At 49.2% G+C, this 22,277-nt stretch overlaps 1 long non-coding RNA gene across 8 annotated transcripts in view; it reads left to right on the top strand.

Moving 5' to 3' along the window:
• LOC139361081 (uncharacterized) overlaps positions 1 to 22,277 on the top strand; it is a 139,463-nt gene that overhangs the window by 57,077 nt on the left and 60,109 nt on the right. For 6 of the 8 annotated variants that reach the window (XR_011618641.1, XR_011618638.1, XR_011618639.1 and 3 more), the window contains exon 4: positions 17,706 to 17,911. The exons of 1 other annotated variant lie outside the window; for it this stretch is intronic. This is a non-coding gene — a long non-coding RNA (uncharacterized lncRNA). Of the gene's footprint in view, positions 1 to 11,684; positions 13,598 to 17,705; positions 17,912 to 22,277 lie in introns of all 8 variants that reach the window. One more of the 8 variants, XR_011618635.1, reaches the window with a different exon arrangement.

A 22,277-nucleotide genomic window follows, 5' to 3' on the forward strand; every position in this document is an offset into this window, starting at 1 on the left:
AGCTCTTCAGCAGGTGGAGTTGATTGACTCTGACATTTCCATTATGTTGTTCTTGTGTTGCCTCAGTTGACTTAGAATAGTCAGTATTTACCAGAAATAACTGATGGCGAGATGGGAATTATTGGTGATTCCCGGACATAGGCAGCCTGTATAGATAAGCGTGTTACACAGTGTCTGATTTCTGAGATGTTGGTCCAAACCTGCTCAGCAACACACTTTCAGGGGTAGATTCCTGTGCAGGAGAAGCTGCTTTTCCCCGAGACACGGTGGTGGCCCCTGCACTGGCATGGCAGGGTGGTTGTGTGACTGGGCAGGGCTGGACGTGCTCCTGTCCACCCCTGCACTGGGCGCCCGCCTCCGCCCCACATCTGTGTCGAGGGTGCCTACCTTTGTTCCCCCAGCTCGAACTCATAGAATTGTGTACCTTCCTTGACACATTCCTGCATAGAGATGATTAGATCTGGGGGCTGAAGCTCAATCTGACATGCATGTAGGTAAATTATTCATGTCAATGACTTGGGTCCTCCACGTTCAGGGTCAGGAGGCGCGAGGTGGGTTTGGAGACAGCTGCCTGGCCTCAGGAAGTTTCTCTCAGAGTCTGTTTCTTTCTCTAGCAAAGTAAATGCTGCCTACCTCACGGGGCTTGACACATGCTCAGTACTCAGATGCTGTCTGGTCTTTATTATAGTTAGTATTTGGGGAACAGCGTGGCTGGTAAGAAAATGCGTTATCTTTACAATTTATAGAATGTCATACAAGGCAAGCGTGAAACCGGGACTCTACCGTAATCTGAAGATGCTGGTGCTTACTCTTCTCCTTAAGCATTTTGTTGTAATTCTGGCGTGTGTCAGCCAAGTCATATGACGGCACCGCATGCGTGATGCTAGCTCAGTTACCTTGGAATGGGGAGCCTGAGGCTGCCAGGGAGCATCCCTCCTGCCTCCAGCCCTCGGCAGTTTGTCTGTCTCTCTATCCTTCCCTCTGTCCCTCCCTATCCCCCACTCCTCCTCACCACTCCTGCTCCCCTCCCTACCCCCCTCACTTACTCTACAACAGAGGCCCAGACTTTGACAAATCGCAGCTGGGCCTATTTATCACTTGGTTGGGAAACCAGAGGGAAAGGGGCCCAATTACTACAAAAATAGAGAATTGAAATAGAATGTGAGCCACTTTTGCGTCTTGTTTTTTATTTTAATCTGAATATAAAAGGCAAGTGTCAACACAAAATCGGTGGTAACTGCGCCACACAGCTCCGAGTCTGCCTTGTCGGGCCTCCGTGAGTTCCCACACCCTGGCCTTCTCCATGAGCGTCTGGACACGCCGTGGCTGCGAAAGGAGCATTCAGTTATGGTCCTTTGAATGTTCCAGAGTCATGTTTAATAAAAATCTTCACGTTTACCCACAGCCAAGTCTTGATTTAATAAGAGGTACTGCAGGTCTCTGGGTGGGCCTGAGCCTCTGTTTTCGAAGCAGCCGCACCATCCGGGGGGCAGGTCCGTGTGGGCTGGCAGGCGGCCTGGTCCTTGGAGCACAGGGTGGACCTGACCCAGTCCTGGCAGTGCGGGGCCTTGCAGTTCTAGAATGTAGTGATGCAACCTGTGGCATAAATAAAAAGCCTCATGTGCCCCCATGAGAAGCTGGGACTTCCCCTCAGTACTGTGGTGTGCTGTGTTTGTGATCGTGTAGATGTAAAAGGGTGAGGGAGATGCCTAAAAACCAGGATTCCAAAGACAGCCCTTCATGTCTGGTGCTTTCATGTGTGTATGCACACATGTTTGACGCGTGTACACCTTCACTCGTGCCCCTGTTTCATGCGTGTACACCTGTTCATGTGTGCATGCACCTGTTTCGCGTGTGTATGTGCCTGCGCATTCACCCTGTATTGCGTCATACGTTGTATTTTACAGATTTTTTTTTCCAGTTTGTATCGTGAGCTTGTAACGACTTTGTGAAGAAAAGAGGGGGCCCTGGCAGCCTTTTGACTTTGAGAAACGTGATGTCACGGGAACAGATGAGACAGCCCGGGTGAGGCCGGAAGAGGCCATCGTGGCCTGGGAGTCCGTGCACATCCACTGTCTGTCGCTGTGTGACAAGTGACCCCAAAACCTAGGGGCTTAAGGCAACGTATGTGTACGACTGTACAGCTTCTTCAGGTTGCAAATTCACGGCAGCCCTGCTGAGCGGCTCTGGCCCAGTCCCCCGGGTCACCGTGAAGATGCTGTCCAGGGCTGCAGCCATCTGTAGGCTCAGCTGGACTGGAGGTTCTGCTCCAGGATGCTGAGCTGACGTGTCTGCGGGCAGAGGCCTGCTCCTCCACACCTGGCCCCTCCCTGGGGCTGCCAAGTGCATTCCTGCCCAGGGCCGCTCCTTTCCCCAGAGACGTGGGAGTGCTGGTCTTCTGACCAGCGTCAAGGTGGCCGAGTCAGGAGCAAAGACTTGTTTGCCCTACTCAGAGGCTACTCCTGCAGGGTTGGGCGACAGTTGAGGTCGCTCAGGAAGGTGTTCGCTGAAGACCGTGCTCTGTGACTTGACGGATGTTCCTCCCAGGAGGGTGAAATGGAGACTGGACGCTGGGAGCGGCGTCCTGCGCGACCCTGCATGTAGTGGGCTCACAGCAGAGCTAAGTCCTTCCTTTACAGATACTTTTCAGAGTCTGCCCGCCTTTAGATTCTCTGATTAACGTGTCTGAGGAGGGTCCCAGGAGTCTGCCACCTGCCAGGCCAAGGAGGTTCCCTGCATGTGGCTGGTCCCCTGATGCCCTGAGAAACGTGGCTCGAGAGGATCACCCGAGTTTCCTAAATGAGTCACCTGCCTTCTCTTTGCTTTCATGCCTCCCCCAGGCTGGGTCAGTCCTGTCAGCTGCAGCGATACCTGCATGCTGGGGTTACAAGGAGATGGGGGTGTGTCTGGTCCCCCAGGGAGATTCGGTGACTGAGGATGCTGTCATAGCAGCCAATATGTCCTTTTTTTTTCACTTTTAATGAAGTTCAGTTACTAGGTTTTCTGAGGCACAATGATGTCCTTGTGAACAATTGGTGAACAAGGAAGCAAACAAGTGTGGGAAAATGATCCTGCCCTGAAACCTAAAAAACGGCAAAACAGTAAAGAGCCCTGAAGAGCCCATGGGGCAGTGAGGAGACACCTCAGCAATGGTTTAAAAAAAAAAATGAGATGATACTGAAGTAAAGGTAAACTAAATTTTCGGTCTCCTATGGGTAAAGAGATTGTGGTTTATATTTTATAGGCCTGCATTTTCATAATTATTTATTTTTCTTTGTTGCATTTAGAATTAGTTGCAATAAATGTGATTTTTTTAAATTAAAAAATTGGGATATATGAAGTCTAATCCCTTTGTGATATTTCTGTACTGTGAGACTCCACATACAAAAGTGAAGCCCAGACTGTCTATCTCTAACGAACCAGAGAGAAGTGGTCATATCCTGCAGGCTGGTCTGGCCTCCAGGCGTCTGGCCATCCTCCCAATCTTGGGCACACCTGCGTCACTGGTGCTTCCTGCCAGGCTGTGACTCTGCCCAGGTTTCAGGAGCACCTGGAACAGTTTTCCTGGGGGTCCTGCTTTGTCCTGGTTCCTGGAAGCACAGGCTTTTGATGAAGGACTCCCCACCGCCAGGTCAATTGGTGATTGCCCCCCAGGCTGTATTTCTCGCATGAGGCGCAGAGAGTGCGGGCGTGGTGTCCCGGCCCTGGAGCCAGCTCTAGGACTGCACAGCGGCCTTGCCTCCACCCCTCATCTGGGAACAGGGCGGTGGGGAGGAGAAGGAACCAGGGTCTTGCCCCTTCTGTGTCTCGAGAACATGGGAACACATCGTCCCATTGCCTTGCACCATTCACAGCCCAAGCTTGTGTGAAGTATTTACTTTATAACCTCCCCCGACAATGATGTATTTTATATAAGCAGCACATAAAGTAGTGATTTAATACCCTATCAAGCAAGATCTAAACAATAAGGAACAGATATCACTGTAGAAAAGTTACTTTATCCAGGAAACATTTATCAACTGCAGGTGGAAATGAATCATGGCTTCCTCCTCGGCGGCTCCTGATGAGCCTGTGAGATTCTGTCCTGTTCGCAACTGTTAGTTTATAAGCTATACCTTTCCTTCTATGATGTTAGTTACAAGCTCTGCCTTTCCTTCTATGATGCTTATTTCTTGCCTGTTCAGCACTGTTACAGTTACAAGCTCTACCTTTTTTTCTTCGATGTGTATTTCTTGCCTGTTCACCACTGTTAGTTACAAGCTATACCTTTTATTCTGTGATGTATATTTCTTGAAGGCATGGACTAAATCCTAATTCCACAGTATTCGATGCACATACTCGAGACATTTGTTTGAATGAATGGATTAATGGAAAAGAGAAGTGGTGACTTCCGTTTTAATTCATTATGCCAAACTTTGTTTACACACACAATTTTATGGTCCTTTGGATAAACTGAGCTTCCATGCAGGGTGGTTAGAGATTGTGGGAGTGCAGCAAATGGCTCTGTGTCTCTAGGCTCACGAAGGGCTTGAGGGACTTGATGGCGGCACCCATGTCGAAAACTCAGTTCTGCAAATCCATTTGATGATCTGCCAGCACACACAGCCCTGCTTCCCAGCTGATTTCTGCACAGAGGCTTCTCCTGAACACCCCAGGTGAACGTGGGTTCAGCCAGCACTGCTGCACTTCCACAACAAGCCAGGTGCTGCAGGGATGAGGGAGAAGGGCAGGACCCGGATCTTCCTGGGTCCCAGGGCCCGTGTGGGGACACTGCCTGGCCTGGCTCTTGTTGGGGAAGTCAGGGAAATGATGGCATGGAGCTTCTGTTGGCAGGATCCGCTTGCTCAAACATGGATCCCAGGTCTGTGTGTGGGAGGCAAAATAGAAATTTATGTGGATATCATCAGTAACATAGCAAATGCGGGCTTCTTCCGTAGGGTGGCTGACCCTCTCGCTCATCTGCTGAGCAAAGGTGCGGCCCGGCCTCCTGGGCCTCCACAGTGAGCTTTTCCCAAGCTCTGTCCACTCTGTGGAGATGGCCGGAGCCAGGGCAGACATGGGGTGTTTGTAACTTTTTTTTTTTTTTTGAGATGGAGTATTGCTCTATCACCCAGGCTGGAGTACAGTGGTGTGATCTCGGCTTAGTGCAAGCTCCGCCTCCCGGGTTCACGCCATTCTCCTGCCTCAGCCTCCCAAGTAGCTGGGACCACAGTCACCCACCACCACGCCCAGCTAATTTTTTGCCTTTTCAGTAGAGACGGGGCTTCACCGTGTTAGCCAGGATGGTCTCGATCTCCTTACCTCGTGATCCACCAGCCTCAGCCTCCCAAAGTGCTGGGATTACAGGCGCGAGCCACTGCACCCAGCCAGGTGTTTGTCAGTTTTTGAAAGCTGCATTTAAAGAATGAAATAGACCGAACAGAATTACTTACTTTTGAATATTTAATACTTAGTCTACAAGAACACTTAAATATAGTTAATGTATTCAAATAATAAGGAAGAACTTTCCAAAGCAAAAGTACAAACCTTTTACTTGGCAGGGATTTCACTCTGTTTCTAAAAAGCCAGCAAGCACTTTTCCTGAAATAGACTCGTCTGTTCCTCTACATAGACCCTACTAACATTTTAGCTGCATTTCTGCTGTATCTTCATGTGATAGATGATAGAAAATTCCTTGCTACTGGAACTTCACGATGCTTTCCTTTTAAACATCAGATAGAAAGTATGGATAGTAAATCTCAGATTAGTTGCCATTCTCGGTCTTGGTAGAGCTGCCACCAAGAGCCTCTGTCAGTTACAACAGAGTGTGTCTCCCCAGCAACCAGGCTTAGATTGCAGACCGAGCCAGGCTCACCCAGGATTGAGTGCAATGTCTTCCAAAGCTGTAGCCGCTGCTCTCAGAGGAGACTTGAGCCCTCCCTTTGATGCCTGCAAGTGGCTGTTCTCAGATCACAGCAGCTGCAGCAGCATCTCGGAGGATGCCGGCAGGGGTGTCCTGGGTATTGACACCACAGCAGGGGCCTGCAGTGTCGGAATGAAATGGGCCGTGACACTGAGCAGCCTAGAGGAGTCCACAGCCACGTTTCAAAGGTGCAGCGGCCCGAGGTGAACCCCAGAGCACTGAAGAGCCTGGAGTTGACCTGTCTCGAGTCCATTGAGAGAACTGGCTCAATTCTGTACCTGTGCGGGCAAAAGATGACTGTTTGGGCTTGGCCCCTTCCCAGGCCAGGGCTAGGAAGGTTGTCTGCACAGCTAGTGGGAGCTTGACTCTGTTCACACTTGGGGCTGAGTCCCGCTCCTTTCTGTGAGCCCAGGGAAGATAGACATGCCGAGCTCTCCTGTAAGAGGCCCCTGATGAGTGGAAGCTGAGCGCCAGGATGGTCGGCCTTGTGGTGTGCGGGGCAGGTTCGGAGTGGGCACGTGCTACGTGGGGGCCCGGCTGCTGTTGTCACTAATTGGGCTCAGCAGACGCTGCCGGTGGACATGGCTCCTGTGGTACTTGGTGATTTTCTCCTCACAGGAGGTACTTGATGGGTTTCCCTGCGGTGAAGGTGTCGGTGCTCTGACAGGCTGCCTGACTGGAGGAAGGCGCTGGTGGGGTTGTGCTCCGAGGCCCCCTTCCTCTTAAGGAACAGGAAGGGGGTTTGGGATCCTGCTTCCGGCTGCGCTCGCTTGCTAGGTTCTTGGCCTCCACGGCCGGGAGGAGCTGAGCGCCGGCCTGAAACTTGGACCCGTTCTACAGCCTCCGTGGCGCTTGTGGTGGTATGCGGGATGTGGCCCTTGGAACTCCAAGCCCTACCCTGGTATGCCACGCGTTGGGGCGTCTCAGGCACCCGCTGTGTGCCAGAATCCGTAGTGGGGTGGGCGGTAGCAAGGGCTATGGGGTAGAGGGGACACGGTACGCGGATGATGATGAGAAGCATCAGGGAGGCACTTGAGGCAGTGACAGCAGAGCTGAGACCTGCAAGGAGGGGACTGGCTGTGGGTGTTGGGGCTCAGGGAGCTGCCTCTACTAGAGCCACAGCGCTCAGTGAGGGCAGAGCGGGGTACTGAGGCCTGGGGAAGCCGTGTGCACAGTTCGCATCAGGTATGTAGGTCTGCCGGGCTGTGCTGCCCTTCTCAGTCCTGGCTGGGCCTGGGGTCCCGGAGGGATCTGAGGGTCCTGGCATCTCCCTCTTCTTGCTTCCCTGTTTCTTCCTGGTCAAGGGCTGCTTGTTTATTGCAATTCTGGCAGTTATTCTGAATATTAAGAGGAGTTTCACAAAATTGTAGGGGGAGAGGGACCAGGGATTCTTTTTTTTTTTTTCTCCCCCTGATTTTACACGGAGGCTTCTGCTGTCCCTTAGTGTGGAGACAGAGTGCAGATGTTCTGTAGTTTTGTCCAGGAAGAGAAGAGCTTCTGAGAAGTTACAGATCTGATCGTTGCAATAGCACTGACATTTTTAAATGGGAGAATGCTGATGTCTATAATAATCAGAGTGAAACTTCGATAGCTTCAATATAAAGATGCTGAGATGATCTTAGAGCCACTTCGTCCATAGATCCTTCTACAGAGTGGAGTGTGACATCTCTACCAGCCTCTGGTCAGTGGCCGCCTGTGGCTGACTGAATGCTTGAAGTGTAAATGAGAAACTGAATTTCTAATTTTTTTAAATTTTAGTCAAATTTAAATAGCTATATGGGCCGGGCACCATGGCTCATGCCTGTACTCCCAGCAGTTTCGGAGGTCGAGGTAGGTGGATCATGTGAGGTCAGGTGTTCGAGACCAGCCTGGCCAACAGAGTGAAATCCCATCCCTATTAAAAATACAAAAAAATTAGCCGGGCCTGGTGACAGACGCCTGTATTCCCAGCTACTCGGGAGGCCAAGGCAGGAGAATCACTTGAACTCGAGAGGCAGAGGTTGCAGCGAGCCGAGATTGTGCCACTGCACTCCAGCCTGGGTGACAGAGGGGGACTCTTAAGGAAAAAAAAAGATTTTAAAAACCCTACATGCCCCTAGTTGCTTCTGTAGGAGACGGCATGGTTCCAGAAGGTAGACTAAGTGTTGAGGACTCTACAGCATCAGGCTGCAGACAGTCTCCCTTCCTAGCAGCGTGTGCCCCTGGGCTGCCCTTCTACCAGAAGGGATGGTGGCATCTCTGGGAGGTATCTGTGGACTCAGATCGGTGTGGATTAGTGACTTGTGTTACTCACAGATACTTAATTTTATGGGTAAATGAATACCTGGACTTGCTGCAATTTCAGGGCGAGATTCGGGAGTAGGGAGTGAAAAGTGACAAGGGGACCCAGGGCTTGTTCTGCCACCCCCAGGACCTGCTCGGGGCGTCTTCCCGTCTGAAGCTGCAGCTCCTGCCTGGGCACCCCTCCTCTCTGAAGCCCCAGCACCTGGTCGGGGCATCCCTCCCCTCTGAAGCCCCAGCACCTGGTCGGGGAACCCCTCTCCTCTGAAGCCCCAGCACCTGGTCGGGGAACCCCTCCCCTCTGAAGCCTCAGCACCTGGTCGGGGAAGCCCTCTCCTCTGAAGCCCCGAGACCCTCCTGGCCTGCGGTGCTGCTTCTCCAAATGCTGCCCTTGGCTGTTTTCCAGGAGTCACCGGCACCCGATCAGGCTGCGTGTGTCACTTCTTCATGGATCTGGGGTGTCGGTGAAGTCATTGAAGCTCATTTGTCTCATCTTCCTCCTCATGTGCCGTATCTCACCTGTTGTCTGTCCGAGTTCGTGTGTGTGCGTGTTGTGCGTTCTCAGGCTGTATTTGGTGCTTAGGTGACAAGAACGTCTTAGGGCAATGGACTGTCTGCTCCGAAGGACGCTGTGTGTGAATCGAGACACGGTTTATTTGTGGGGTTTAAATTTTCTGGATGTTGGAGGCAATTAGGGGGAAACAAGGTCTAAAAAAGCCCCTGGGGAGGAGGAAGGCAATAAAGAAAAACGTATACACACTTAGCAGTAGATTTAATTTGAAGGTGAATTTTGTATTTTGGGGACTCCTAAAGTTACTGTTTGTTGGGATTCCTTGATGAGCTTTTCTTGTTTTCTGTCAAGTAGAAAGTAAAGTGCATCGGTTTTGTCTTTAATTTTGACTGACTAGAATCTAATTCCCTTTTTCTCCCATTCACGTTAGGGTGGGGATTGGACTACAAGAGCTGTAGGATCTCTTTATTTCTGATCTTAAATGAATTTTTTTATTCACTTTTTTTTTTTTTTTTTTTGGTGAGTTGCTATTTTTTCCTTCAATTCACTGTTCTTTGTTTTGGAAAATGTTATATTTGTACTGTGCTTTAAATGTACACAGTGGTTCTAAATTGCTACTTTTCTTTAAGGTTAGATATAACATCATAATTAAAATGTCATCCATAAATCAGGCACAGTCTGAGGCCTGGAGACCCCTCTTGTCACTTCCTTCCAGCTGTGTCTCCTTCCCTGGCCACGTTGCCTCTGGCCATGTCTCCTCCTTCCCGGCCACATCACCTCTGGCCTCACTGCCTGACACCCTCCCTCCTGGTGACCTCCGTGGCTCCTGCTGACTGCCCTCCCGAGGGTCTGGTTGAGGCTCCTTCCCCGTTTTCTGCTTCTGAGTGGGTCTCAGGGCCTGGATGTTTCATAGGATGCAAGTTTCTTCCCTTCCAGCCGTGGGTCTCTGGGTGACAACTCCAGAGAGTGCACAAAGCTCTCCTTACCCACTTGGGGGCCCTGAACCCTGACCGCCAGGGCTTGTCTGTGGGGTGTGGGGCAGACTCATGCATGAATTGGACTAAAAAGGTGCTTCCAGGAATCCTTGTTTTAAGTGCACTGGAGCAGAGATGGGGAGAGGGGACCACCTGGTTTGCTCAGAATTTGGTGGTGATCACAGCCAATGAGGCAACATAAGCCCCTCCTCAATGAAGCATTCCACAGACTGATTTTACACATGACAGTTGTGATGGCTGGAAAAGGCTTCACACAATGAGTGAGTTTGAGCTGCATTTGAAGAAAGAACAAGTCCCTGCAGGTAGAAATGAAAGATAAGGGTGACCCAAGCCATCAGCAGCAGCGGAGGTGGGGTTGTGCCGACTTCCCATGGATTGTTGGCATGGCTGAAATGCAGGAGAGGGCAGGGGTGCTAAGGAACAGCAGGGCGACATTACGATCCCCCTGCAGGGAGGGGACGTGACTGACATATTATCACATGCATACAACTGAGAGATGATTTGAGGATGATTTCTGGGAGCATGTGGGAAGGGCACATCATCAGTTCTCTGATCTCTTTTTATGAAGTGAAAACAGGCCTCTGTCTCTCTTGGGAGCTGTTAAGATCAAATCGGATAATCTATAGCGAGCCTTGTAAATGCTAAAGCTTATGACAGACTGTTCCAGGCCCCTTGTCTTCACCCTCCTTTTCTCCTCAGTATCGTGAACCCTGCTGGGTACCACACTATCTGCCTGGCTTCCTCCTCCATAACGTGAGCCCTGAGTACTTGCTGGGTACCTCGCTGTCCACCTTCCTTCCTCAGTAACGTGAGCCCTGAAGTATTTGCTGGGTACCTCGCTGCCTGCCGTACAGCTGGCTGTAGCCTTGTCAAACGCACTTGGCTGGCACATAAGCAGAAGTGCTCACTGGACCTTGGGAGGTCTTTCTGACATGTGGGTGCCTGCTTTTCCCTGTTAGGCTGGAGCTGCAGGAGCCCCCCTAGACCAGACAGAGGACCAAAGCTGTGGTCTCGGGGTGGGGGCTGGGGGAGCTCCCTGGGTTTATTGTGTGGGTGAGAGCAAACTTCAGTCTTGCTGCGGCACCGGGATTCAGGGATCCTTCTGGAATGTTCTGAGTGAGAAACAGAAAGTGTGCACAGGTGCGTCTTCTACGGATTTTATGGTTATCTTGGGAGAACACTGGTGCCTCTGAGCTATGAACCTGCAGAACCACTTCTTCCACTAAGACTGCCTTTATATAAAGAATGACTTACAAACAATGCTACTTCAGATGGAGGTGATGGAGTTATTTGCAGGTGTGGCCTGAAAATTGAACAAAATGACTCTTTCACCTCACGAAAGTACCTTACGTTATTCCCAGTGATTAGACATTTGAGTTTTCCAGTGAATATTAAAATATAAAAATCTTGTGTCCACCACTTTCTTATGTGATCAACGGTGATATTGATATGGTTTTTTTTTTTTTTTTTTTTTTTTGGACGTAGAATGAAATGTGGAAGCTGCTCATAACACTGAACTAGTGTTTTCTAACCAATGTGTGATTACAAAATCGTGTGCTGGTAAAAGCCATTCAAGTGCAGGACGGACCAGTCGACTTAGAAGGAATTGGGGCGGAAAGGCCCGTCGGCCAGAGCGCAGACTCCACGTTGCAGACAGCCTGTACTGAAGTACTGCTTGTTGTATTTGGCAGCAGAGAATACCTAAAATTATCTGAAAACACATTGAAAATACTTCTTCTTAATTGTGTATCAGCATGGGGTCAGACTTTTTTCATAAACTTCAACCACGACTCTGCAGCCCACTGAACGCAGACAGCCCATGAGAACCCTGCTTTCTGAGATGCAGAGATGTTAGGCATTTTCACAGCAGCACAAACTGTTTTCATGCTGCTACTTATTTTGGAAAATGGTTTCTTTAAGACTGTGTTAAGATGTAATGACTTTATCACTGTAAAATGAACTAAATTGTTACCTTTTATTATTATTTTTTTTTTAGACGGAGTCTTGCTCTGCCACCCAGGCTGGAGTACAGTGGTGTGACCTCAGTGCACTTCAACATCTGCCTCCTGAGTTCAAGTGATTCTCCTGCCTCAGCCTCCCTAGTATCTGGGACTACAGGTGTCCGTCACCATGCCCGGCTAATTTTTGTGTTTTAGTAGAGATGGGATTTCACCATGTTGGCCAGGCCGGTCTCGAATTCCTGACCTCAAGTGATGCACCTGCCTCTGCCTCCCAAAGTGCTGAGATTATAGGCACAAACCACCACTCCTGGCCTCATGAGAAATCTTTTTTGTGATCTTTAATAAAGTGCAAAGTGTTCCTGAGACCCAAATTTTGAAAACCACTGGCTTAAACTGACAAAATTGTCCACGACTCTTCAGTATATCCTCTAATCTGTTGATGGAGAAAGGACGTAAGGGTTGCTTTACTTTTGTCATTTCACAACTCAATGGTGCTGGGACAACTGGGGTATCCACATGGAAAAGGATGGACTGGACCCTTCCTCACCCTACACACAAAGCTCAAAATGGATCCAGTGTTAAGGAGCTGACTGTGAGACCCATTCTGTCAGTCTGCTGGGTACCGTAACGGACACCACAGACCGTGTGGCTTAAACAACGGCATCTTATTTCCTTTGTTCTGGAGGCTGGAAGCCTGGGATCAAGATGCAGGCAGGGTTGGATTCTCTGGGGCCTCACCCCATGCTGTGTAGATGGCGTCTTCTCTGTGTCCTCACAGGTTTCTCTTACGTGTGTGCAGCACTGAGGACTGTGTGCCTAAATTGTCTTATAAGAACACCCGTCATACTGGATCAGGGCCTACTCTTAAGATCTTATGGGACCTAAATTGCCAAGTTAAAAGCGCTGTATCTAAATATAGTGACATTTTGAGTTTCTGGGGTTGTGACTTTAACGTGGGAAACTTGACAGGGGGACAGTTCAGCCTATGACACCTTTAGGGGAGAATCCTGGTGAAACTGTTATGTTGGATTAGGCAATGTTTCCTTAGATGAGACGCCTAAAGCATAACAAGCAACTGACGGGAAAAAGACGGTATCAAAATGAAAAATGTTCATTTCAGAGGATACTGTTAAAGTACAAAGACAACCCACAGAATAGGATACATCATCTTGATAAGGGCCTGATATCAAGAATATATTTAAAAATTCTTAATAAAAATCCAATTAAAAATGGACAAAGAATTTGAATAGACATTCTCCAAAGAAAGACATATAAATGCCTTAAAAAGCACATGAGATGTTTAACAGAATTCGTCATCTTAGAAATGGAAATCAAAACCAGCGTGAGATACCACTTCACAACCACCGGGACGGGTAAAACCCCAGTATTGGACAGTGACATGTTGGTGAATTTGGGAAAACTGAAATCTTGATATATTGCTAGTGGGAGGGGAAGTAAAATGGTACAGTTGCTTTGGAAAAGTCTGGCAGTTAATTCCTCAGAAAAGTTAAGCATAGAATCACCGTACGACCCAGGAATTTCACTCCTAGGCATATGCCCAAGAAAATTGAAAGTATTTTTACCGAAAAGCCTTACGTAAGAATCTTCATAGCGGCATTATTCCTAATAGTAGAAACAGCCCAGGTGTCTGTCAACGGATGAATGGATAAAGACAATGTATGCACAATGGAATCTCACTCAGCCGTAAAAAGGAACAAAAGAACGTGTGCTCCAACCCAAATGAGACTTGGACGTGAAAGATGCCTGCGCCAAAGATCACGCACTGTGAGATTCCACTCACCTTGGACGTGAAAGATGCCAGCACCGAAGGTCACGCCAAAGGTCACGCACTGTACGATTCTTCTCACAACAGGTGTCCAGAATGGGCAAATCCAGAGAAACGGAAGTCGGCTGGCGACTGCCACGGGCTGGCGGAAGGAAGGAGCAGGTGCTGACTCTTTAATGGGTTCAAGGTTTCCTTGGCCAGTAGTGAAAAAGTCCTGGAATTACATAGTAGTGGTTGATTGTTGTACAGCTTTGAGAATATGCTAAAAAGACTGAATTGTATCCTATAATATTGGGGCTTTTATGCTTTGTAAATTGCTTTTCAACTTAACAAGGAACTCAAGAACTTCTTTGGTGTTGATAATTAGAATGTGAAAGAGACAATATCCAAAACATGTTACTACGTAACTCATGTCCCCAGAGAGTTAAACTTCATTAAAGGATGTGTTTAAGCCTAGGAGACACAATGATCCTATACTATATGTTACAGCCCATCTTACTGATTTCTGTCTCACATAACAACCATATTCAGGGAAAACCGACATGTAAACGTGCGCTGAATGCTATGTAGAGGCACATTCCTCTTACCCGGATGGTCTTTAGTGGTGCAGTAAGAGATACGGTCATAGCAACGTTAGTTTAATTTCCAAGGCAACAGGAATTTGCAACATCTGATGAGTTAGATCTACCTGCACAGCTCCTAATAGGGTTGCCCATTTCTGTGTGGTGTCTGTGTACGTTCTTGCTGTGGAAATAAGTGATAGTACCTGCATAAACACTTGCCTGGAAATGCACACGAAGCTGGTGAAAGCAGAGGACAGGCGAGAGGGTAGCATGGCTCAGCCCTGGCAAAGGAGACGGTTATTCCGAATGCAGAAGATTCAGGAACACGATCCTTGGGAAGACTGGTGAATTCCGTGGATCTCACCACTGTCGGGTTGTATCTGTGTAGCCAGTTTACCGGAGCCATCAGAACCGCATGTGTTGGTATCAGTGTCATCACTCAACGCTTCTGACTTTTCCTGGTGCTGAGGATGACTGCATGTGGCAGAATCAAAGTGCTCACTTAGCACAGATCATCAGATCCCAGTTCTTTTCTATCAGGGGGGGCAGGGTTAGGACCCCCCCACTCCCTAATCGTATAAGAACTGGGATCCGAGGATCTGTGCCATCGAGAGAGGCAGGGTTACAACACCCCACTCCCCAATCCCATTGTTGAAAATAATAGTTGGCTTGGGAGGGTTTTTACTCCTAAGGTTGAAGCCGTGCATTTCTGGAGTCTGGGCTGTCAGCCGTGGTGGCTGGGGAATGCTGGGGCTGTGGTCGCCCGGCCGCCAGCAGCCCTGCTGGTGGGTCCTGCCTCTTTGATACCGTTCCTTTCTGAAGCTTGCTTTCCCCGGTCCTGGAAGTAGCAGCACTGGAAGAATGGCCTCCTTCCTACAGCGAAGCTGTGCCAGAAGAAGAGAAAACACAGAGCTCTGTTGAAGGATGTGATGTTCAGGGCACCACACCATTCGTTCTGCTTCTCAGCGGTGCCTCCTGGTTGATGTTACCATCACCTGGCATTGCCCAGGAGGTAACTCGCAGATGCCACACTGATGGAAAGCCGCAGGAGCGTGGGAGTCCAGGGCCAGCTGGAGCATATCAGCAAGGTCAGGCTGGACACCTGTGGTCCACCCAGTGGGTAGGTCTGTGGAACTGGGGTGGCGTGAGAGCCAGAGGGTCCTGGTAGAACCCTGCCAGATGACAGGAAAGAGGCTCATGAGGAGAGTAACCAGTGGGATCGAGACAGGGAACCGAAGGAGGAGGTCAGGAAGGAGCGAGCTGTCACAGGGTGCACAAGCAAATGCACCTTACAGGATGCAAGATATTGGAGACGGTAATTATAGATGACTTTTCTCAGTCTTTTTATTGTGGTAAAATTACATAGCACTCTGTTTTTAAGTGTATGGTTTGGTGGCATTAACTGTGTTCACACTATCATGCCGCGATCACCGCCATTGATCTCCAGAACTTTCTGGCCTCCCCACACTTGAAACTCGGTCTACCAAACACTAGCTCTCCTCCTGCCCCAGCTCTGGTAAGCACTACAGATTGCTTGTGAAATAGGCTTTTTCAGAAGAGAAGGGGCAAGAAGAGCTCTCAAGACTGTCTTGAGATTTGAGGAAGTGTTTTAGGTTTTGCTCTCTGGTTCCCAGTGTAAAGGAACTATTGAAGATGTGGGAAGGCGAAGGTCTGTGATCTCAGGAAGTGCTGGGCTGGGCAGCTATCCCGCTGTGACGGGGGCACGTGCCCTCAAACCCGCCTGAGATAATTGCGTGAGGATGGTGCTGCATTGTGACAGCTCTGAACTTGGTCTCCTTGAACGTTGCCAAGTACACAAGCTTTGACGGTTACCGTCTAGTGTCTGCGGGAGACTTAGAATTTGAACATTGTTGACTGTAGAACACACTCTGATAACACTCTATCTGTTCTCATCAATAGGAAATATGCTGTGTCCTTTTTTTCTTTTTTTCTTTTTCTTTCTTTCTTTCTTTTTTTTTTTTTTCCTTAATATTCTGTGTTGCAGTAGCAGTAGTTGCAGCAGACGCTACTTCTGGTTCATGGTCATTGCCAAACACAAGCTTCTGGAAACCGTGTGAACAATGGAGGGGAAAGTGTTTTTCCGCAAAGGGCTTTTTTGAACATCTTGTTTTTCTCTGGAGTATCTGTTGTGGTGTAAAACATTTTCACATTTAGGGGTTGGTAACGTGTTTTTTACTGGTCAGCTTTGAAACCCTGTGTTTCTGCATGTCATGGGGCTGCTTTATCCTGTTACTCTATGATATCGCTGGTTTGTAAAACTATTGGTTATTTCACTTTAAAAACCAAAGCAGCTTGCAGTATGAGTGTGATTCCTGTAAGAATTTAATTGTAAAATTGATTTGTGTTCAATAAACTTACTGGAATGACTAGATCAGTGGACAAAAGATAAGAACACGTTAAGTCTCTGGGCCAGGAAGGACTTCCAAATAATACATGTGATACACAGTAATTACTTAACAAAAGATTAGATTTAGTACATAACTATTTAAAACCTCTATATTTTCTATTCTAGCCATTCCTCAGTGCCCATGAGGGTGGGCTGCAGGACAGCCTGTGGAATGCAAGGTCTGTGGGCGCTCCGGTCCCTGGTATAAAATGGCATCGTGTTTGCATATGACATACGCACGTCCTCCTGCAGACGTTCAGTCATGTCAGGGTTGCCCATAACAGCTGTACCATGGACATGCCATGCAAGTAGTTGTTAAACTATATTGTTTAGTGAATAATAATGAATAATAAAGTCTGGATGCTTAGTACAAACACATTAAAAAGATATTCTTGCTCTATTGTTGGTGGAATCCACAGGCCTGGAACCCCGGGAGAGAGCATAAACTCTAGAAGCAAAACGAACAAATAAAGAACTTGAGGTCATCAGGGACGGGTGTGGGATCACACTGAATCTCGTGTGTTTTGCTGTCTGTGTCACTGCAGAGTGTAAACGGGAACTATTTTTAGCTTAAGGTAAAATAGGTAACGGGAAACACTGTGGAATGGGCACGAAGGTGCGCCCCTCATTACCACGTGTTACAGCCAAGCGTCTGCCTCCTGGGGAACGATCTGTTCTGTGGGGAGACTAGACGTTGATGATTTCCGGATATGTGAAGGGAAATGCCCTCCGAGAAGCGTGGCTTTGGCCGGAGCACATCAGACGGGAGTTAGCGTGGCATGGAGTTTTCACAGTGCCCCTCAGCCCTGCTGCTTCTCTCCCCACCCCTGGTCCTGACTCTTACCAAGGGAGGAAATTTCAACCCCGCACAGGGCTGTGGGTCTCTAGGGAAGGTGCTGCCTTCTCCTGAACAGGCTGCGGCAGAGGAGGGTCTGGCCTTACTTGAACTGTTAGAGATGCTCTCGGAGATCCAGCATCCTGCAAACCCAGGTGCTGAAGGTTCCCCTTTCACCGTCCTGCAGGGAGAGGCCGCTTTTCTTGCTTCCCCTCAACCTGAGCTGACGTCTTGTCTGTTCTGTACACCTAGTTCTCAAGAGCAGTTATTGTTAATCATCCAGCAGACAAACCCCATAAGGTGACAGCCTGGGAGGGTAGATGGGGCTGGAAAGTAGTTTCCTGAATAACAGGGTTCAGTTTCCTGTTTTGGCGTCATTTGACCAAAAGACCCCAAATAATTGAAATATTGTCAGCAAAACACTCATGCTGTATCTGAGTTTGTTTGTTTTTTTTTTTTTTAAAGGAATGGGTGCAAACATTTAACAGGGACCTGACGAAAAGAGGAAGGATGTCTTCTCTGCAATGTGAAGGTCAAGGCTGGTTGGCATTTGCCATCTGTGACTAGCAGCGACCCAGGTTGTTTCCCTCCTGATCCTCCAGCTACTGCTTCAGTTCCCACCAGCAGGAGGAGCAGCGGGAAGGTGTCTTTTCCCCTTTGAAGGGGATGAGGTGAGAGTTGCACCTGCCATTTCGCAAGTCCCTGGGGTGATTCTCCAGCATGGGTGGGAATTGGGTTTGGAGGCCTGAGCCCCGTGAAGCTGGGGTTGCTGTTCCCTGAGCAGCAGGAGCCTGGACTCTGGGAAGTGGGGTCAGAAGGTAGCCTTTGCTGCATCCACAGGAGGGGCCCCTCGTCTCAGTTGACATCTTCACTGCAGAAGGGGGTGTTGGCTTCATGGTCCATTGATAAATAGAACGTGACTTTTTTTTAAGCACATCGAACCCTAATTCAGCCTTTACTAAAGTGGCATTTTGTAATTCCACTGGATTTCATCGTTATACCCGCCGGAGGGAATGCTTCTTGTAAACCAGAAGCATCTCTGAGATGGTTCTTGGCCCATAGAGAGTTCATTTTCCCAAGGTTAAAGACACAGCCTCAGGAGGGGTTGAGGACACACTGTGACAGCCTCAGGAGGTCCTGGACATGTGCCCAAGGTGTTTGGGGCACAACTTGGTCTTTCACATTTTAGGGAGACGTGAGACATCAATACATGTGAGATGTTCGTTGGTTCGGTCCAGGACGGAGGGACAGCTCAAAGCAGGGAGGGGTTTCCAGGTCACAGGTAGATCAGATAAATGCGTTTCTGGTGAACCTTTCCAGAGGAAGCAGTCAGATCCGCATTTATCTCCATGTGCAGATGGTGACTTTGAGTTCTGTCCTCTGTCCATGAGGAATTTCCTTGCGGACTGGTTGTGCGGGAGGTACGTGGCTGTTTTTCCCCCCAGTAGCTGTCTCTGTTAGGAAGAGCATGGGAGGCAGGTTTACCCTAAGCTGTCCCCCACCTTGATTTCCCTTTAGCTTAGTGATTTTGGGGTCCTGAGATGTATTTTCAGCTTCACACTTCTGAACACACTGGCACTCTAAACAGTGTTGTTAGGAGGCATCTAACTTAGAAGAAGAATCTATTTGGAAGGACTTGAGCACCTTCCTCTTTGAGAGACACAAGCCTCTGTTTAGTTTGCCCCAAGGCTGTTAGGCTGCCCCGGTCTGTGAGCTTAGAAAGCTGTGCCCCTCTCAGCACCTGGCTGTGGAATCTGATGACTTGGAAGATAATCCAGCATCTACATGTTTTGGAAAGCAGATTGTCTCTTAAATTTTTGGTGATTATGATTCTAACACTGGAATTTCAGTGTGTATTTTCCACCCTTCTTACTTTGTCTCCTCACACCCTGAGATGCTGTTGCATTTGCCCTTAGGCTTCATTGAGGGAGGGTCAGTTCTGACCCTTTCTTAGATATTGACCTGGAACGAACAGAATCGAGATTCAGAAAAACCCTGGAGCTGTGAGAGTGGTTGATATCTATGTAAGTGGGGTTCATGTGTCAAATTCAGGTTGAAGAAATACCAATTCTAGGCTGGGCATAGTGGCTCACACCTGTAATCCCAGCACCTTGGGAGGCTGAAGTGGGCAGTTCAATTTTGAGCCCAGGAATTCGAGACTAGCCTGGGCAACATAGCAAGACCCTGACTCTACAAAAAATTAAATAGTGGTGGTGATGTGCACCTGTGGTCCCAGCTACTCGGGAAGCTGAGGCTGGAGGATCACCCAAGCCTGGCAGGTTGAGGCTGCAGTGAACCCTGATAGCACCACTGTACTTATGGTGCACTGTGCCTGAGTGACAGAACAAGAACCACCACAAACACACACACTATCAATTCATGCAGTGGCCAGTTCTGCTGGGACCACCTGTTAAGTCTACTCTGGGCCTCATGGTTTGAGAAGGGTCTGTCCAGGGGAGAGAGGGAGTAGCTTGAGGGCCTAGAAGCCAGTTCTTGTGGTTCAGCGTGACTGTGGGTGTGGAACTGGGGGCAGGGCTCTCCAGGGGCATGAGTGGGTAAGCTGATGGGATTCCAGGATGAGCCCCTGTGACTTTGCTTGGTTTACATCCGTCCAGTACGAATCCACAGGCTCTTACTCTAGAAGTTTCTGCCGGGGCTGATGGACTGGCCCAGGGACAGAGGGTGCCCTCAGAGCCTCAGGGTGCCTTCTGGTTTAGGAAGAGCACTTAGTCTCCTAGATCTAGGATTTATGGCACTACAGGGGACTGGTCACACTCGGAGCAGCAGCCACCTACATTCTAGACTTGGTTCTCGCCGAAGTATTTTGGAGCCTGTTGGTACCCTGTGTTCTGTTGATCTGTAAAACAAGTTAGAGTTGTAACTAGTTAAAATCTACTTTTAAATTTTTGCCACAGAATATGGCAGTTGTGGTGGAGCCTGGCCAGAGACCCCCACCCTCGGACGCTGCCGCATGCTGGGGTTGCAAGCGTTGCCTGCATCGGCTGCCCCTCCTGGCGTGCCTGTGTTCTTGACATGGGCGCCGGCTGAGGCTCGGCCTGTGGGACTCGTGCAGCCATTTGTCCGTGTTCCTCTGAGGTTCCGCAGACTTCATGGTCCTGTGGCAGAGCATACGGTATCTGCTTGCATCCTGATTTCCCCAAACCAGTGCACGTGAGGCCTCCCTGGAGAGCTTGTGGGAAGCCCTAGCCCACCCTTTTCTTGTCCCACAGCCAGCACCAAACTCTGAGATCCCCTTGGCCCACCCCTCAGGTTCCTAAAATGGTTAGGGTTTCCTGGGCCCCGAATTTTTAGGTCTAGGCTAAAAAGTCCTGGGACAGACTCGCAGGGTTCTTTATGTAGAAACGATGAGTGTGCTGGTGATTCAGAGCAGGCACTGCACCCTCACTCCAGGGTCCTTTGCACCAGCTGTAAAGGAGCGTGTGGGTCACACACAGTCCCTGCATCCTCACTCCAGGCACTGCTCTTTTATTTCTTAATTAAAAGCCTAAAAGCCTTGATAATGAAAATGCATTCTCCCCAGAAAGTAGAGTTTCCTGTTACGGAGGCTCACCTGTAAATGCCGTGCCAGGTCCTGCTTCCTGCCAACGGCCAAGGCAGGTACTTCATTTGGGAGGTGACCCAGAGGGACATCTGAGAGGCCTGCCCGTCCCCGAGGGATGAAGCCGCTGGCCTCACACTCTGCTCCGGCCTCCATCAGCTCCTTCCTACCTGCAAACTGCCTGCTTTGACGTTGCCATCATTGGAGATCCGTTAGGGACTTAGTATGGGTTGACTCCCATAGGACCAGGAGATCGTGGAAAGGTGGGAACCAGGGCTGGGAGGGTGGTGACCACGGCCAAAATGAGAACCGTGGTGGACTGGGAGGTCCATCTTCTGTCTAAAATGTTTTTTAAAATAAACATAGTGTCTCAGGAGCATGAGAGGGCAGGCGACAGACAGGGGAGAACGTATCTGTAAAAGACTCATCTGATAAAGGCTGTTATCTAAACCGTGCAAGGAACTCTCAAAACTCAACAAGAAAATGAACAACCTGATTAAAAATGGACCAAAGACCTGGATAGATAACCCAACAAAGAAGATACACAGATGGCAAATCTCCACGCGGAAAGATGGCCCGCGTCTTATGTCGTAGGGCGAGGCGTCACTGCGCACCCATCAGCCTGGTCAATACTGGAACTCTGACACCACTGCGTGCTGGTGGGTGTGTGGGCATCAGGACCTTCACTCATCACTGGGGGAAGTGGGGCAGCTGCTGTGGGAGGCAGCGTGGCAGTTTTCTGTGGAACTAAGCACTCCGACCACAGGAGAAATCAAAGTCTTGGACTTTTACTCAGAAGAGCTGAAAGTTCACTTCCACTCGGAAATGTGCACACAGATGTTGACAGCAGCTTTATTTATCATTGCCAAAACTTGAAAGCAACCAAGATGCCCTTCAGTAGGTGAATGGATAAACTGTGGTATGTCAGAAACTGGGATATCATTCAGCACTGAAAAGAACTGGACCACTAAGCCATGAAAAGACACGGAAGGATCTGAAACGCATGTTGCTAAGTGAGTCTCCAATCTGGAAAGGCTACCTGCTGTCTGAGTCCAACCACAGGACAGTCTGGAAAGGGCAAAGCTGTGGAGAAAGGAAAACGGTCAGCGGCTGCCAGGGTTTGGGGAAGGGAGAGATGAATGGGAGGAGCATACAGGATGTGTAGGGTGGGGAAGCAACTCCGGGTGGGGCTTTCATGGGGGATCCTTGCCGTTCCACCTCTGTGAAACCCACAGAGTGAGCAGCAGCAGGCCGAGCCCTCTGGTGAGCTGTGGACTCTGGGTGGTGGTGTCGTGTTGATACGGGTCTGTCAGTCGTACAGACGTGCTTGTCCGGTGGGGACAGGAGAATGATGGAGGCTGTGCCTGTGCTGGGTAAGGAGATACGTGAGGACTCTCTGTACTTTCCTCCTGAGTTTGCTATGAACCGAAAACGGCTTTTAAAAACGTCTATTGAAAAGCCAAAGAAAAGAGTGCTGG

Source organism: Macaca nemestrina, assembly GCF_043159975.1.
Source record: "Macaca nemestrina isolate mMacNem1 chromosome 4 unlocalized genomic scaffold, mMacNem.hap1 SUPER_4_unloc_9, whole genome shotgun sequence".
NCBI lineage: Eukaryota > Metazoa > Chordata > Mammalia > Primates > Cercopithecidae > Macaca > Macaca nemestrina.